A 19968-nucleotide genomic window follows, 5' to 3' on the forward strand; every position below is an offset into this window, starting at 1 on the left:
CTTCCATCATACTTTTAAAATTACTTTTTCCTATGTGGCCACACTGGCATGACGAAGATTTCCATCTGTATGCGTTATAGGTTCGGGTTATTTTCCCTTTTTTTGTGGAGGAAAATATTAGAAAGTTTGTCAAATCTTACAGTTCAGCAAAATTCTCACATGGGGGGGGGGGGGGCTGAACAATGGAGCCCAGAAGCAAGTATTTTTGGGGGGGAGAGGGGTAAGTAAGAAAGAGCACACTAAAATTTAGGAGTTCCAGAGCGCCACTCCTGTGAGCTCCTGCCGAAAATGAGGCCTGGTGACACCTATCCCACTCTTCTTTCCTCTCCTTCGTGTTCTACAGAGATTTCTTACCCATACGAACCACAGAGGGTGTTGAACATGCTAAACCACCTGGTAAGTATGTCAGTTACTTGCTCATTGCAGTAATGCATCACAAATATAAAAAAGAGGAATTGGCTGAAGTCCTAAGGACAATTTCCTGAAAGCTTCACTGAATAACATGGGGCATGCTTCCGAATACACCTGTTTAGGATTGAATGTAAAGTCATGCTTCCATGGAAGCAAACTCAAGTCTTCAAAAAAGGGTGGATCCAGCAGTCCCCAACCTTTTTGGCACCAGGGACTGGTTTTGTGGAAGACAATTTTTCCACGGCCGGGGAGGGGAGGGGGAGGAATGGTTTTGGAATGATACAATTGTGCTCTTTATTTCTATTATTGCATTGTAATATATAATGAAATAATCATACAACTCATGGCCTGATTGCTAACAGGCCACGTACCGGTACCAGTCCATGGCCTGGGGGTTGGGGATCCCTGCAGTAGACCAACAGTGCATTCCTATAAAATTACACCCTTCCAAGGAATTGGGATTTGAAGGGTATAATTCTGCTTGCTATTGCATACCATCATTTTTTCTTCCAATGCAGACTACTGTAAAAACTTCGCGGCATAGACTCCTTCCAGGGGATAAAATATACTAACATTCCAGGTAACTTTAAAAGAGGGGTAATTATTTTTAAATCCAGCCATCACTTCTGCAGCAATTCTTCTATTAAATACTTGTTACCTCTCTATCTGTCCTGCAGTTATGGAATCGTTTGTCAAGGGGGATTGCCCTCATCTCATTGTTGGCATTCTGCCAAAAGCTTAAGACAGAACCTTTTACTAGGGCATTTGTAGGTTGGGTTGTTCTTTAATTGGTTGGAATTCCTGCCAGTTTTTAAATTAGTTGCTGGTTTTATTGTTGATGCCTGTTTAGTTGATGCCAATTAACTAATGATGAGCTATTGATGGTGGCTTTCAACAGTCTGATGTTTGCTTCAAGACTGTTGATTTTATGATGTTGAGTTCATAATCCTTTGTTGGTTTCTTTATTTACCAAATTTCTGCCCCACCTTTGTTACCTCACAAGAAGTAGTAGTGATTGGATTTATACCCTGCCCTTCACTATCCAAAGGAGTCTCAGAGTGTCTTACAATCTCCTTTCCCTTCCCCTCCCCACAACAGACACCCTGTGAGGGAGGTGGAGCTGAGAGAGCTCAGAAACTGCTGTTGAGAGGAACAGCTCTTTGAGAACTTGCAACTAACTCAAGGTCACATCAGCAGGTGCATGTGGAGAAGTGGGGAATCAAACCTGGTTCTCCCAGATAAGAGTCTGCACACTTAACCACTATAACAAACTGGCTCTCAGAAGGCCACCAAAGTAGCTAACAATTTCAAACATACATGATAAAATCATGTTTTTTTAAAATATTGTCATTTATATACAGATCTTTGTCACAAGTACTTGCATCCTCTTAGCATGGTTGATTGTTCTGATGCACTTAAGGTCTATAGACTTTTGAACTATTCTTCAGCTAGTGCCACTGAGAAGGTGGCTAAGTTTTTTTTAGTCTATTTTAAAGGCGTGCCAAGGGATCTCATAGAAACCATTTATGTTTATGCTTTTGTTGTTGTTCAGTCGCACAGTCGAGTCCGACTCTTTGCGACCCCATGAACAAATTCACGCCAGGCCCTCCTGTCTTCTACCATCCTCCAAAGTCCGCTCAAATTCGTGTTTGTGCTTACTCAGATGTATATGTATGCAATCGTTCCATTTCGCCTTTTTTTAACTAATTTGCTCTGATGTATGTATTTATATATTTTATGCCAATAAAGGTTAACTTGATTGACTGATGTTAAAATCAATCCCCCCCTCCAGCACACACCCACCCACCATTAAAAGAAATTAAAAATATAGTTAAAATACATACAAAGACTCACACAGAGGGGTGTCAAGTTCCCCTCACCATTACAGTGGGGTGGGGTTTGAGGGGCATTCCAGGGGTTGGCAGGTCATTGTGCATGACATCCTAGACACAATGAAGTGATGTCATCATATCAGCAACATCACATGCAACACTCTGGGTTTTTTGTATTTTTTTCCTTCAAAACCATAGAGTTTCCCCAAAAACCAGAGTGTCATCGTGTGACAGTGACTGCACCAGCTGGCCAGCAGTTGATCGAAGCCCCCCAAAGTGAGGGAACCTCAACTGGGACATGGGGGCTGGCAACCCGACTCACACAACAATAAAAAAACCATTGGTCAGAAAGGAGGGCTCATTGATGGAATTCCAAATGAAACAAAAAAGTTTTCACCCACCGGTGGAAGAATTTGAGAGAAGGGGACAAATGAATCTCTCTGCAAGTGTGATTTCTGTGTTTTAATATGCTGTAACATACTTTAGGGGTCCAATCTATGAAAAGAAATTCAAGAAATAATTGATCAACGTAAGAGGTACTACTTTATTTAGTGTAAATGAACTACTTTATTTAGAGCCAGTGTGTTGTAGTGTAAAGTGTGCTGTATGAAGGTTAGAGATACCTATGTTGCACTTCCCACCTCCCATGAACCTTATTGGGTGACTTTGCCCAAATCTTTACCTTTCATCTAACCTGATTTACAGCTTTGTCACAGGGGAAAATGATGTGTACAGCCATAATCTCCTTGGGAAAAAGGCAAGGTAAAGATTTAATAATGAAAATTTGTAAACAACACTCAACAAAATAAGAACATAAGAGAAGCCATGTTGGATCAGGCCAATGGCCCATCCAGTCCAACACTCTGTGTCACACAGTGGCAAAAATTTTTATATATACACACACACTGTGGCTAATAGCCACTGATGGACCTCTGCTCCATATTTTCATCCAAACCCCTCTTGAAGGTGGCCATGCTTGTGGCGGCCACCACCTCCTGCGGCAGTGAATTCCAGTCAGGTGGAGTGTTGTAACACGATAACATATTTTATTCGATAAAAGACCTACAAGTTTTTAACCCCATACAATGTTAAAGTATTTCTGACACAGTAAGATTGTACAGAACCATCGTAAATGATACAACAAAGTAAGCATTCTTATGCTCTGCATTCAGCACAAAAGTAAAATAAATGTCATATGCATCTCCTAGTCCTTTTCACTATATATGAAGAAGTGTGCTTGCACACAAACATATATACCTTGAATAAACCTTTGTTGGTCTTAAAGGTGCCACTGGACTCAAACTTTATTCTGCTACTTCAGACTAACACATCTACTGACCTGAAGTAATTCTCAACGTTTACCTGAATAGCGTATAAGAAATACTGTTTTTTAAATATTTCTTATCAACTTGAAGATAAAAACCTAAAGATAAAAAATGTGTGTGTGGGGGGGAATCCTGTTGGTTTGAAGGAGGGCAACGGCAGTCATCAGTGGTAAATTTAGTGTACCTAATTAAGATTCACTTCCCTCCACTGTGAAAACAACCTATTTATTTCTCATACCTCTCATCAGTTTTTTATTAGCTTCCAGTCTGTAGGATGCTATCATTGCTACATTTTCTTCCTTTCCTGTCTTCCTTCTTGTTAGGGAAACTGCTCTCAAAATAAAGTTGGGGAATTAGACTGAGAGACAGCTAGCCCAATAGGAATCTTTGTTATCAATTGTATACCAGGCTCAACCGTTCAGAGAGTCAATGCTCAATAAGAGACTCTAATTTAGTAAAAATCAATTGTAATTTATTTAGAATAATATTTCTTTCATACAAGGTAAAAATACAAAACACTCACACATTCACACAGGTCTAGGAAATATAGATAGATCAATAGGGGAACATATATGGATAAACAGACAGGGTAATATTTACCATCGTAGTCTTCCAGGAAGGTTTCCAATGGCGACTTAAGAGGACAGGGGAAATGGACCCAACACTGTGGCCAGAATTGGGGATGGATCTAGACAGCGGGTAATAGGGGTTGCTGAATAGAAAGCACACATGAGTGGAGTTGGGTCAGAGGTTAAATAGGCTTCCTCAGACCCTTAGGGACTGGGAGGTCCAAGGGAGGAGAGATGGGAGGTTCAAGAAGGCTGGACATTCCTTACTGACACCTAATTGGATGCCTGCTTTGGCCAATGAACTTCACCTTAGTCCAGTGAACCTGGAAATTTCCAAGCTGCAATGTTGCCTGGGTTGGCCCCAAGGTATTAGACTGGGGTAAGAATGGGAATGACTGGATACTTAAGTTTAAATGGGATTAACTAGGAGGGTGACAATAGGTAATCAAATGCTGGCCTAGGTACCACCCGGGTTAGACAAAAGACTTGATGAAGACAGGAGATGTCCTTCCTCTTTCTCATCTTCTGCTGGGCAAGATTTATTGTTCTGGTATTGCTGAGCAATTAGGATCAACAGTGGAGCTATTAATCCATTCTTAAAACAGATGGGTTGCTTGCAGGCTCAGGGTGTGTACGTGTGACTTTCCCACTAAGAAGGAATGAGTTCAGCCTGGCAGGGTAAGCTTGGGTCAGGAAAGCAAGCTGGATTCTGCTGTTGTTAGCTCTAGGTCCATGGAGCCAGGCTGGAAACATGGTGGCTTCTTCCACTGCAGTGGCCAAGACTGGGCACACAAGGAGCAGCTGGAGCATGTCTGTAGTTCTGGCTACCACTCTTCAGAGATGTAGAATGCAAAGCTGCCATATAAGCCTTAGAAAGTGTAAGCAAAGTCCACTTCTTAGAGCAGATGTGTGAGAGTCAAATCTCCAGGCACCCTGGCAACCATGCTGGTGATCATGATGTTCACATGTATGAAAAGTAGGGGGCTTTTCCTCACATTCTCTCTTTGAAAAGGAGGAGTTTGGGTGTCACTCTTTACGTTGAGGCGTGCTATTCTGATGGCTAATGTCTGTTGATATTTCCTTAATGGTTGTAAATCTTTACAAAATAATCTCCTGGATTATTTAAAAAAAAAAAAACTGGAGGGAGTTTTTTTTTAAAAAAAAAAAAATTGGAATTGAGTTAAGAAGTGCGATACAGATATAACAAATGAAAACCATGAGTATGCATCAAATATCAAAACATGACACCATGAAACATTACAGAGTGCAGTTACGAAAGTAATTGACAGGACATCAATATAGCGTGGTATGAGGCATTGGGGATTCTGTTATCAGCATAAACTTTATCAATGAAGGGTCGCCATTTTTCTATAAAATTTGAGGAAGCAGTTTGTTGGGAACGATGAGGGCCTAAGTCATAAGTGAGTTTATCCAGTGCAAAATAATCCCACAATTTTAACCACAAAGTTTGTCGTGAGGGGGGAGAGTGTTGTTTCCAAACTAGAGCTATTGCAAATTTAGCAGCCACAAACATGAGCGAGATCAATTCCTCTGCAGATTCGGGGATATTTGAGTTATCTAGAAGATTTAAAAGGGGAGGGAGTTGACACAATTTGCATATCAGGAGTATTACAATCAGCTAAATTCTAAAAATGACAGCGATAAAACAGGAGGCAAATAGTCAACTAAAATTCAAAAGAATGGGCAAATTTGCATTAAAAAAAAGAATTTTGGAATCCTTCAGCATAGGAAAATTGTAATAGAACCACAGATTTACAAATCTATGCTTCCCTCCCTAATTTTTGTATTAGCATTCAAGATGACTCCTGAAGGGGTCAATATGTTTCTTGACACCAGCACAAATACTTCTCTCCATTAAAGCAGCAGCCTGTTCCCAGAAACAAAAGATCCGATGTATCTAAGACATATATATTTAATTATTTCAGTTTGTTGGAGGATTAACTGATGGAATGTTTTGACAGAACTTAATTATTCTTAGTGTGATAAAGTAACAAATTAGAGGAGACTGGGAGGATTAGTAAATAAGGCATTTATTTTCTATAATTAAGACTCAGCTTACGGTTCTAAAAAAAATGGGTTACATTATCTACAGACAGTTGACTACATTTTCTCTCAGTGCTCACATGCCCCAGTTTGCTTTCCTGAATTCCAAGAAAAAAATAGTTTATGGGTACCAAGTGTGAGTCTTTAATTATTTCAGCTGGAGGAAAAATTACTGCTTCAAATTCTTATCATAAATATTAAAATACAATGAGTATTTTCCAAACTTATGTCTATCTTTAGAGAAAAACACATTTTAAAACCAACAGATTTTTCAAATTGTTGTTTGTTGTTGTTCCTAAAACCTTATGGACTCCATCACCGAGAAATGGGACACAGTGGGCTGGATTTGTGCTATTACACAGACAAATCTGAATACCTCCTTATCTCCTGTGGTGATTGCGCTGCAGAATTTCTGTTTTTGTTTGAACTCCTTATTGCACTCCCTGCTCTATTCCTAGCCAAATAAAAGCCAGTCCAATAAAAGACATGGTTTGTAACACACTAATAATGACCAGAGGAGGTGGGAACCCCAAGGGCCTCTCTTCTCGTTGCGGGGTATTTGGAAAGAGCCAACAGACACAAAAAGATGGTAATGAGTGATATTTAGTAGCAATAACACATGGGTTCAAACACACTGAATGTGGTGTGACCTATAGATTTTGGGCACCGCTAGGGTTGCCCATGTCTAGGTGGGAACACGCCCAAATAATTGTGGACTATTAACCAACTACAATCAGTGCAATAATTCTATCAATACTTCAATATTATTCATTAATGTTCTAAACTGAAGCAGCCATAACAATCGTTTCCATAAGCATGCAAGAAGTACAATAAATATTCCAGATCTACTTACATACCTAACGTTAGCAATCTGTGCATCACCACATTCGAAAAGATGATCCTGAAGGATTTGAAAATTGCAGAATCATCATCTCATTAGGATTGGCGTAACTTAAACTTTACATAGAGGCTTACTATTGAGAATTTACAGAAAGATCAGAGTATTATCATCAAGCCTGCAGAAAAAGGGGGAGCAGTGGTCATTCAAAATTGTGAAGCCTAATGCAGAAAGGTGAGGAGGCCATTATCTGATGAGACTACATATGTGCCTTTGAATTCTTTGAACGCTATGGTGTGCCGTGCTCAGGAAAAAAAAGGACGAGGAAAGCTACAGTTTCCTACTATTATTCATTGTACAATTAAAAAATGGAAGAATTTGCAAGTCTAAGAATATACAACCTTACCTTCTAGACATGGCCAAAACTAAAGGTCGTGGTAGGAATGGAAATCAAGTGTGATGGATTTGCAATGCAGCTATGCAGTTTGTTTATGGCCTCTAGAGCATCAGAAGAGTCCCTGCTCCTATATTTTGCCACTTATTACTGATAGTTACCTCAGATGTAAAAACACAAAAGAAAACAAAAAACAGTGTGGTACAGACAATGATTACAGCTGATTAAATGGAAATCCTAATAAGGCAAAACATCCCTGCTACATATTGTTTGAGTTGTACAACCAAACAGATGGATCATTATACAGTCAGTGACCTAAAAGAGATTAATCCTGCATCTTTGACATTTTAGTATGTGCATGTGAGGGATTTGTGGGTTTCAACTGCAAATTTCATAACTTTACAATTATTCCCATAGCTGATTATTTGTTCAGAAGTCTGCTATGACTCATGGGCAGCTTAGTTGCACTGGAGGTAAAAAAATGACTAATATTCTCACCATCTATGTCATGGTTAGTATATATTTTATACTGCATTCTTGGAATCAGACAGAAGCTCAGGTTGACTTAACATTTACCAGTCACTATAATAAGGAAAAGTTATTTATAGGGCAAAACCTGGCAGATGGTCTTTAATGTAATGTGTTTTTAGCAGGTTTTGCCACATCTTCTTCTAACTGACCGATGCATCGATTGTACTTTAAATATGTGAAAACTAGTATCTGCTGGAAAAAAGGCCTGATTCTTTCCAAGCTTCTTCTTTCACCGTAAGCAGTTTTTGTATTATTTTAACAGAAAGGAAAATAACTTTCACTATTCAGACCATCAGTATTCTGCTCAGTTCACTGTTGAATTCAGTAGCATTGAATTCAGTAGAGTTCGGAGTGAGCAGTGAAGTGGCCAAGTTTGCGGATGACACTAAATTGTTCAGGGTGGTGAGAACCAGAGAGGATTGTGAGGAACTCCAAAGGGATCTGTTGAGGCTGGGTGAGTGGGCGTCAACGTGGCAGATGCGGTTCAATGTGGCCAAGTGCAAAGTAATGCACATTGGGGCTAAGAATCCCAGCTACAAATACAAGTTGATGGGGTGTGAACTGGCAGAGACTGATCAAGAGAGAGATCTTGGGGTCATGATAGATAACTCACTGAAAGTGTCAAGACAGTGTGCGTTTGCAATAAAAAAGGCCAATGCCATGCTGGGAATTATTAGGAAGGGAATTGAAAACAAATCAGCCAGTATCATAATGCCCCTGTATAAATCGATGGTGCGGTCTCATTTGGAGTACTGTGTGCAGTTCTGGTCGCCGCACCTCAAAAAGGATATTATAGCTTTAGAGAAGGTGCAGAGAAGGGCAACTAGAATGATTAAAGGGCTGGAGCACTTTCCCTATGAAGAAAGGTTGAAACGCTTGGGACTCTTTAGCTTGGAGAAACGTCGACTGCGGGGTGACATGATAGAGGTTTACAAGATAATGCATGGAATGGAGAAAGTAGAGAAAGAAGTACTTTTCTCCCTTTCTCACAATACAAGAACTCGTGGGCATTCGATGAAATTGCTGAGCAGACAGGTTAAGACGGATAAAAGGAAGTACTTCTTCACCCAAAGGGTGATTAACATGTGGAATTCACTGCCACAGGAGGTGGTGGCGGCCACAAGTATAGCCACCTTCAAGAGGGGTTTAGATAAAAATATGGAGCACAGGTCCATCAGTGGCTATTAGCCACAGTGTATGGAGCACAGGTCCATCAGTGGCTATTAGCCACAGTGTATGTGTGTATACAACATTTTTTGCCACTGTGTGACACAGAGTGTTGGACTTGATGGGCCGTTGGCCTGATCCAACATGGCTTCTCTTATGTTCTTATGTTCTTAGCATTTATTTATTATCCCTTTAATTAAAAGCCTTGTTATATTTGGCATCTTACTTGGAAAATTAGACAGGCGAACGTTGAGGGCTTTAGGTGCCCTAGGACAGTGGGCAGGCAGGTGTGTGTCCCCTGGTCAGCCAGTGGGTACATATATACCAGAAGAAGAAGAAGATAGAAGATATTGGATTTATATCCCGCCCTCCATTCCGAAGAGTCTCAGAGCGGCTCACAATCTCCTTTCCCTTCCTCCCCCACAACAGACGCCCTGTAAGATAGATGAAGATATTGAATTTATATCCCACCCTCCACTCCGAAGAGTCTCAGAGCGGCTCACAATCTCCTTTACCTCCCCCCCCCCCACAACAGACACCCTGTGAGGTGGATGAAGATATTGGATTTATATCCCGCCCTCCAGTCAGAGTCTCAGAGTGGCTCACAATCTCCTTTACCTTCCCCTCCTCAACAGACACCCTGTGAGGTAGATGAAGATATTGGATTTATATCCCGCCCTCCACTCCGAAGAGTCTCAGAGCGGCTCACAATCTCCTTTACCTTCCTCCCCCACAACAGACACCCTGTGAGGTGGGTGGGGCTGGAGAGGGCTCTCACAGCAGCTGCCCTTTCAAGGACAACCTCTGCCAGACCTATGGCTGACCCAAGGCCATGCCAGCAGGTGCAAGTGGAGGAGTGGGGAATCAAACCCGGTTCTCCCAGATAAGAGTCCGCACACTTAACCACTACACCAAACTGGCTGAACTGCCAGTTGGCCACCCCAGAACTACTGGGCAGAGAGCTGGCAGGCATATGTGCACCCAGAGCTGCTGGCCAGCCACTGGATGTGCATGCTCCTGGAGCTACCAGCTAGCCTGTGCACCTGGGTGGCAACATGAGCAGCAACATCTGGGGTCAGGGGCACTGCAGAGCTGTCTGCTTTTGGTGCCCCTGGTGCCCTCCACCTTGGCACTTTAGGCAATTGTCCAGGGCTGCCTAGTTGGGCAGGTCACCCCTAATTAGCCCCAATAGCAATGTTATGGCATAAAGAGGGCCACTGTAGGAGGCACAAAGGGTGAACAATATAAACTGAGGGCCTTTGCGGATGATTTGGTTTTTATACTAGAGCAACCAATAGACTCAATTGACGATTTGATAAATAAGATTAATCACTTTGGTCATTGGGCAGGATTGAAGATAAACTATCATAAAACAGAATTTCTAACCGAGAATATGACGACAGAACAAATTCAACTCCTCCAACAAAAATCAGGATTTTTTTTATGAGAAAAGAGTTAAAGACTTGGGCATTTACATCACAAACAAATGCAGTAATTTAAAGACGGATAATTATGATAAATTGCTCAAAGAGATTAAAAAAGACTTGGGAAAATAGCAAGATTTGAATTTATCTTTAACGGGAAGAATAGCTTCAGTAAAAATGAACATTCTGCCAAGATTGTTATTTCTCTTCCAAACTATACCAGTGCTCTTAACCAATGTGTTTTTTCAAGCATTGAATAAAATGGTCTCTGAATATATCTGGCGAAAGAAAAAACCAAGAATTAAACTGAAGACATTACAGGACTCTAAAATAAGAGCGGGCTTGGGCCTTCCGGATTGGCAATTGTATTATAGCGCTTCAGTACTGTCCTGGGTAAGAGACTGGGTGTTATTGAATGATAGGAGACAGTTAGAAGGCCATGATCTCACCTTGGGTTGGCACGCGTATTTATGGTACCAAATACTAGAAGGGCATTCTTATTTTAAAAATCATTGGTTCCAGAAATCTTTGTATCACACATGAACATGGCTAAAACCAAGAATTTATCAGAAAATTCCAAGATGGGTGTCCCCAGCGGAAGCATTCACACTTCCACATCTTATAGAACCAAATCAGAGCTATAGATATGAAGAATTGTTGAAAAAAGATAACCAACTGAAAACCAAGGAAGAACTAGAAGATATGGATATTAAAATGAGTTGGTGGTTGACAACACAAGTAGAATCCAGATATGCCAAAGATAAGACAACAGATTTTAACATGAAACAATACCCAAAAACTAATTTCTAAACTATACTCATATTTACTACAGATGAAGATGCAAGATGAGATTGCAGAAGATTGTATGGTCCAATGGGCTAAGAATGTGGGTCGTAATATCATGTTAGAGGAATGGGAGAAGTTATGAAAACTTAATATTAATTAATTAATTAATTAAGTCAGTAGCTTTTAAGGAAAACCTGTACAAGACGTTTTATAGATGGTATGTAACTCCACAAAAACTTTCTAAAATGTACTCTAATATGTCTAATAAGTGTTGGAAATGTACTAAACATGTTGGGTGTTTTACCATATGTGGTGGACCTGTGAGGTGGTGAAAGACTATTGGAAGATGGTGCATGAACTATTACAGAAAATTTTGAAGATACAGATTCAATTTAAACCAGAACTGTTTTTATTGAATATATATCCTAGTGACTATACAAAAGAGATGAGACATTTATTGGCTCATATTAACACAGCAGCTAGAATCTTTCTGGCACAGAAATGGAAACTTCAAGAAATCTCCACAAGATCGAACTTGACGGGGAAAATACTGGAAACAGTTGAGGTGGATTATTTATCCCAGTTGCTCGCTGGGAAATCTAAGAAAGAAGCAAGAAAATATTGGGTGAAGTTACGTGCATGGCTAGACACTTAAGACCTTTTGGTGTGAACTTTTACCTCTTTCCCCTGTAATGCATATTATAATATATATATATTAAAAATGTAAGCTTAAATAGATAATTCAAATGAAGACTTACAATCGCTAAAACATTCTACTTAGATTTTGATGATATAGTGTAAAGCGATAATTACATCTGATAATATGTGATTTTAAGGAAGTATTTTTACGCAGATTAGATTATATCGGTATTGGGGGAGAGGGGAAAAGAACCACTGTAGATAAGTGTTGTGATTGCTAGTATAGGAAGTCTTACAGCTATTTAGACCATTGCCCTCAATATTTCCACTGGCAGTGACCTTCCAGAGTCTCACACAGAGAAAACCTTCCCTAGCACCTATTATCTGAGAATTTGTAGCTGGAGTTGCCAAAGCTTGGATATAGGATTTTCTGTATGCTGGGTAGTCATTGGCCACTGCCTCAGAAAAGCAGCTAATAGGCAATTAAGTTAAAACATAATTCGAATTTTTTTTAAAAAAAAAATTATCCGACCAAACTGCAAACGTTACAGCTTTCTCAACAGCTCCCTCAGAAACAACCTTGACGTTTGACGTCTGATTTCAAAGCTGAATGAGTAACTGGGTTATTTATCCGTTTCTTTGACAAAAGTGAAACCATCAACACAATAAAAAGTCGATTCCAGAAATAGTAATAAGAGGAGGAGGAATCCCTTCTGGCTGTGACCTCAATTTATTATCAGTTAAGTGTTATGACTGTGGTTTAGTGTTCCCTGACTAAGGCCGGAACAATCGCGGGTTCAGCAGAGCTGTTCAGACCCTTCTTGATAATCCCACCATCATGAAAGGTTTATCTGCTAGAGCAATGCAACAAGTGAACAGAGATCGCTTCAATCTATTTATAGCAAGCACTAGAACATTTTCATTATCGGGGGATTCAAGCTGTGCATAAAGCACTTTTTAAAATATGAAAAAAAGCCTGTACTGAGAGGCTGATTTTGCTGGGAAGAAAAAATAAGGATTTATAAAATAAATCTCCTAAATCATTCAAAAACCATTATTTCCTCTGTGAAAGGGCATATTTCTGCCTCTAAAATGCTACACATTTGGCCTTAACATACCAAAGATTATAGCCACACATATCCCATTGTGTCATTTCTTATAGCACTCTTTGTGGACAAACTGATTTAGTGATTAGTGTTTCATGACTGAGGCTGAGGGGGGAAAGGTAAAGGTAGTCCCCTGTGCAAACACCAGTTGTTTCCGATTCTGGGGTGACATTGCATCACGACATTTTCATGGCAGACTTTTTACAGGGTGGTTTGCCATTGCCTTCGTCAGTCATCTACACATTCCCCCCAGCAAGCTGGGTCCTCATTTTACCGACCTCGGAAGGATGGAAGGCTGAGTCAACCTTGAGCCGGCTACCTGAACCCAGCTTCAGTCGGGATCGAACTCAGATGATGAGCAGAGAGTTCGGACTGCAGTACTGCAGCTTATCACTCTGCGCCACGGGGCTGAAGAAACCAGGATTTAAATCCCTGTTCAGCTATGAAGTTCACTGGATGTTCTGGGGCCACTCTTTCTCTCATCCAAACATTTCTCACAAGGATTTCAGGTTTTCACGGCTGGTAACATCATTAGGGTTTGTAGAGTCTTTCGGGATCAAGTGCCGTGTTCTACTGGAGAAAGTTTTCCTTCCAGACGTTTCGTTCTCAGCTGCAGAGAACATCCTCAGTGGCGTTGCAGCGGGAGCAAACGCTCAGACTTTCTTGGCTGCTGTGCATTGAGTGGGGCCAGGGCTGCTGGAGAACTGCTATTTGTAGGCTGGAGGGGGTGTGATGAAAGGGCAATTGGTTTGTGGATGTGCCCATTGTTTGGTGGGGCTTCCTGGAAGGGTAGTGATAAGGAAACTGGCTGTTGAATGTGACCATTGTTGAATGTGACCACAGAACAATGGTCACATTCAACAGCCAGTTTCCTTATCACTACCCTTCCAGGAAGCCCCACCAAACAATGGGCACATCCACAAACCAATTGCCCTTTCATCACACCCCCTCCAGCCTACAAATAGCAGCTCTCCAGCAGCCCTGGCCCCACTCAATGCACAGCAGCCAAGAAGGTCTGAGCGCCTGCTCCGGCTGCAACGCCACTGAGGATGTTCTCTGCAGCTGAGAACGAAACATCTGGAAGGAAAACTTTCTCCAGTAGAACACGGCACTTGATCCCAAAAGACTCTACAAACCCTAATTTCTCACAAGGTTGTTAAGGGGATAAATGGAATAGGAAAGAATTATAAATGGAAATAAGAAATAGGATAAATGGAATAGGAAAGAAAGTAGACTAAAAATGGGCTTAGTGGCTAGGATTACCAGCCTCCCAGAATTAGTTTCCAGGCCACAGAAATCAGTTCCCCTGAAGGAAATGACAGCTTCCAAAGGTATACTCTATGGCAGGGGTGTCAAACTTGCAGCCCGAGGGCTTATTCAGGCCCCAGAGGGCTCCTATCAGGCCCCCGAGCAACTGGCTCTTCTCTGCTTCCTTCTCCTCTCTTCATTTTGCATCTCAACTTGCTTTGCAAGGCTTGCTTCCTTTGCCCAGTTCCCTGCATCCCATGGGAGAAATACAAAGAAATAACCTTTTAAGACCAACAAGTGCTAATGTTTTAAGCATGTTTTAAGGTTTCTTTTTTTTAAAAAAAATTAAAAAATCTTTAGTCATGTTTGTCGGTGTTCTTTGAAAAGTTTATATCTCTGCTACCTAATTTTAAATAGGTACACACATGGCCCAGCCCAGCATGGCCCAGCCCGGCCCAACAAGGTCCCATTTATGTCAGATTCAGCCCTCATAACAAATGATCACACACTCTGCTGAGCTCCCTCACTTCTTCGAACCCTCTCCTCTCCAGACACTGCCCCCAAATCGCCAAAGTTGTTGAGACATAGCACTTGCATCAGAATAAAGACACAAGTTGTGGTACCGCAGCAAATCACTTCAGATACCAAAATAGATTAACTCCATCATTTGTCTTGCATGAATCAGCTGAGACTAGAAAATGTCATGCGGTCCACATTCCCAAGAAGTTTATGACTGCCCATTGGGTACCAGATCTGCTTTAGTTTTAACGTTTAAAGTCTTATGCAGCCTAGAACCAACATATCTGCGAGACCATCTCCTTCCATATATGCCCAGGAGGTCCTTAAGTTAGGCCTCCCAACATCTGTTGGCCATCCCTGGCCCAAGAGACACCCACCTTGCCTCAACTAGGCCCAGGGATTTTTCAGTCCTGGCCCCGACCTGGTGGAATGAGCTCCCTACAGAGATCCGGTCCCTACCTAGCTTATTAGCCTTCCGTAGGGCCTGTAAAATGGAGCTGTTCTGCCAGGCTTTTACTTGAGGCTGCAGGCATCTATTCTTGATCTGGTTGGCCTCCCCTGCCAGCACTGTCACCTGTGTTATAAAATGGAATAATATCTGCCATCTCTATGGGATAAAATCTTATCATGATGTGAGATGGCCAGGCTGGGCAATATGCAATGATATATGCATCTTTCTCCCTTTCCCCCCTCCTTTCTTTCACTCCTTCCCTCCCTTTTCCTTCCTTCCTTCCTTCCTTCCTTCCTTCCTTCCTTCCTTCCTTCCTTCCTTCCTTCCTTCCTTCCTTCCTTCCTTCCTTCCTTCCTTCCTTCCTTTCTCTCTCTTTCTCTCTCTGTCTTCTTCCGTCTATTTGCTTTATTTTCCACTCCCCCACTCTTTCTTTCTTTCTTTCTTTCTTTCTTTCTTTCTTTCTTTCTTTCTTTCTTTCTTTCTTTCTTTCTTTCTTTCTTTCTTTCTTTCTTTCTTTCTTTCTTTCTTTCTTTCTTCCTTCCTTCCTTCCTTCCTTCCTTCCTTCCTTCCTTCCTTCCTTCCTTCCTTTCATTCTTTCTTTCTTTCTTTCTTTCTTTCTTTCTTTCTTTCTTTCTTTCTTTCTTTCTTTCTTTCTTTCTTTCTTTCTTTCTTTCTTTCTTTCTTTCTTTCTTTTTCCCTATTTGCTTTATTTCCCACTCCCCCCTTTGGTATTATTGCATGGTGACTTGGTGAAGGCAGGCTTTACTTTCTTTACTTTTACTTCTCCATTTTGGTGAGAGACTTTCTAACTGACTCCAGCAGTAGTTTCATTTAAGCCATCAGTACACCAGCAGTGTTTGCAAAGCTAGAGCCTAGGCTTGTAAAGGGAGTATTTGCAAAAGTTTGGGCATAAATGAATTGAAAGGCAAAGTTTCTCTTCAGGTTTTTTTTTTAATTTTATTTTATTTCCGGAGCAGAATAAAGTTTCCTAATGTACATTTTGGCTTCAGCGTGTGCAGAGGCATGAATCTCAATCTCTCTCTCTCTTTGAAGCTTCCTGGAATTGTGTCATAATTGAGCGTTGATGCTCTGAGTCAGCTTTGTCTATTTTTTTTTAATGGACATGAGGACTAGTTCTTACTGAGTACTCTAACCTGGGAACCCACAGCCAAGGGGGGATATTATACTGGAGATCAATTACTAATCTGAGAAGACGGGAAGGGGGAGAAAGCTTGAAATGCCCTACCATTTCATGTTTTCCCAGGCTGAGAGCATTTTATATTTTTAGTTTTCTGCTGTGTGAGCCTTGTGCTTTTTCTTGATGTTTTATTTTTGAAATTGCATTGCAAAATCCCACTATCCTCCTACCTTTCCTATACAAAATATTGCAAGAGTTTTAGGCATCTTTGTATTTTAATTTAAAAAAATATATCTTTAATTGTGTTTGCCTGTGTCCTTTATAAAGTCTATATCTTCTCTATCTGGCATTACATTTTAGGACACACATGGCTTGGCCCCACAAAGTCCCATTTATGTCAGATATGGCCCTCCTAAAAAATGAGTTTGAAACCCCTGGTCTAGAATGATGTATCATTTGTATGCTGATGAGACCATCTAAATTAGGATGAGGCTATGGATATTCTGAACAAGTATCTGATTCTGTAACTGGTTAGACAAGGGCCAATAAGGTGAAACTCAGTCCAAATAAGGTGGAGGTTATGTTAGTAGGTGAAAAGTAGGCTTGCCAATCCCCAGGTCCCAGCGGGGGTCCTTCTGCTTTCCCAGGCTACTTCCTGCCCCCAGTCAGCTGGCTGGCAGGGGGAAGCCCTGCCCCCAGAGGACTATGTGCCTTTGGAGGCTTTAGCCTCTAATTGAAAGGCTTCCTCTTGGGATGGTGTGTCTGTGTTACTTTGAAGAAGTTGGCAGCAACTCATGAGTAGAGAGGCCAATCCCTCACTTCAGTCGCCAGAAACGGGGTGGGGGTGGGGAGGGAAAGGTCTGCTGAGCACTTTATTATTCCATATGTGGAGATCGATTCTCATAGGGTATAATGGGGAATTGATCTGGAGGTTTTGGAGGCTCTGGGGGAGCGGTTTTTTTGAGATAGAGGCACTGAATTTTCAGTATAGTATCTAGCACCTCTCCCCAAAGTACCCTCCAAGTTTCAAAACAATTGGGCCAGGGGGTCCAATTTTATGAGCCCCAAAAGAGGGTGCCCTATCCTTCATTATTTCCTATGGAAGGAAGACATTTAAAAAGGTGTGCTGTCCCTTTAAATGTGATGGCCAGAACTCCCTTGTTGTTCAATTATGCTTGTCACACCCTTGTTCCTGGGTCCGCTCCCAATGTCTCCTGGCTTCACCCCCAAAGTCTCCTGGCTCCACCCCAAATTCCCCAGATATTTCTTGAATTGGACTTGGCAACCCTAGTGAAAAGACTTATGTGGAAGTTAGCCTTATCTGGGCCTCGGATTCAGCGGGAGCTCACAGGAGCACAGCTCTTGAACTTTTCTGAGAGTTCCACCTCCTCCTTCCCACCTTGTCCATTGACTAGTAGGTGCAGCTGCATAACAATCCCTGGATGATCTCCACCACCTATTTTTCTACAAAACGACCCCTGGCCTTGTATGAATTTTGAGTCCATTGGCACCTTTTAAACCAGGGGTGGCCAAACTGTGGCTTGGGGGCCTTATTTCACATATATTATGTGGCTCTCAAAGCCACCACCACCCCATTGGCTGGCTTGGAGAAGGCATTTCTCTCTTTAAATCACTTCTCCAAGCCAGCTGACCGCTTGGAGAATGCATTTTTAGTTGCTTTCTTTAGTTGCTTTCTTTCCACCTCTCTTCTCCCTCCCTTACCTCTCCTCTCCCTCTCTTCTCCCTCCCTTCTCCCTCCCCCATCTATTTTCCTCCCTCCCTGACTTTCTTTCTTTCTGAGTGGTGGACATTGTCTCCTGAAGGACTGCTGCTGGGGTATGTGGGTGCCTTTAACGGTCTGGTGGGAGCAGCTGCAGTTTCTGCATGGAGGGAGGGAGGGGTGGCAGGTTGGCTACCACCAGTTCCACTTGTGCTTGATTATCCCAACTGGTCTGGCCTAATATGCTAATGAGTGTGTGGCTTAATATGCTAATCAGCTATTATGCTAATATTAGGGGTGTGGTGGGGTGTGCTAATATGTTCCTGCTGGTCTTTATTCTACAAAAAAAGTCCTGGTCATTGCTAGTCAGTCATAGCAGTACTGCCAGGCTTCAAGCCTTGTTTTCTGTCTGTTTAAGGCAGAGGGAGATGGCAGGATAATTTCCAGGGAGGACTTAACAGGGCCAGGTCCAGCAGCTACCACCAGAAGACTTGCTACCGCATGACTTGCATGACTGAACCAGACCTGGCTTCTTGATACAGTAACAGCTACCACCACACAGAAGTCTCTGTTGTGTAATGGCTAGATCAAACTTGTCAAACTTAGGCTCACAGGTCAGAGCCAACTTGGGCGGGACTTTCATCGATCCCATGAGCAAATGGCTAAAGGAAGAGAAATGGAGGAAAACACCCTTTCAGCAGTTGATGGGAGCATGCGCTTTGGACTTCTCTCCCCCATCAATGAAGTGGATGGAGCCAAAAGCCACTCCCTCCACCTCAGACTGCTGGGGGGTGCCCACCCGTTGTACTATCCCTATGTGCCAAAAGACATGGAAGTCTCAGAGCGTGAGATCAAGCCAAACAGAAACCTGACTGGAAGCAGAACAAAGCCATTGACAAGTCACTAAAAGCTGAGAAGTGGGAGTACAGGCAGACCCATCATCTGGTCTCGCTGGGTGAGTGGCTGAGGATTGTGTGCCTAGGAAGCAGCTTCTGGGACGAAGCTGATTTTAGAATTGCTTTCTTGGCCCTGGAGCTGCCAAGGGTTTGAAAGGCTGCCTTGACTGCCTACCGGAGTGCTTGCTCACTCACTCTCTACAGTCTGCATTCGGCATCCACACCTTTGGACTTGTATGAAAAGTCAAAAGTGTTCCTCACTTGTCTCTTCCCCCTCCCCTTACCCCCCCCTCTGGGTGTGTGCTTAGAAAACACAGAGTGAGGTCCAGAAGAAGGTGATTGCATGTCCTCCTCGCCTGCTGGTTTCAATTTTGTCTGCCGGTGTGGAAAAAGGAAAAGTCTTCAACTTTAGGATTTCATTTAACATCACCTACAAGATGCAGCTCCTTATTGTGGTATTGTTTGGTATTCCCAGTTGTGGATGGTGATGAATATCAAGGCTGGGAAGAGAATTTCCCTACACATAAATATCTGCGAAAGGTGTTTTTAATCCCAAAAAGCAATATGTGCGGTATTTGGAGTGGAACAACTGTATCATGTTGGGGGGGGGGTATTGATTTTCTTTCTTACTCAAGCTGCTTAGAAATGAAAACAGGAGAAGGGTATTATACGTTTTAAGTATTGTTGGTGTAGAGTGGTAAAGCTACAGTACTGCAGTCCAAGCTCTCTGCTCGCAACCTGAGTTCGATCCTGGCGGAAGCTGGGTTCAAATAGCCAACTCAAGGTTGACTCAGCCTTCCATCCTTTCAAGGTTGATAAAATGAGTACCCAGCTTGCAGGGTGAGGGGGAGTGTAGATGACTGGGGAAAGCAATGCCGGTTTGGTGTAGTGGAGAGCCGGTTTGGTGTAG

The sequence above is a fragment of the Heteronotia binoei genome, chromosome 5, assembly GCF_032191835.1.
Source record: "Heteronotia binoei isolate CCM8104 ecotype False Entrance Well chromosome 5, APGP_CSIRO_Hbin_v1, whole genome shotgun sequence".
In the NCBI taxonomy this organism is placed as follows: Eukaryota; Metazoa; Chordata; class Lepidosauria; order Squamata; family Gekkonidae; genus Heteronotia; species Heteronotia binoei.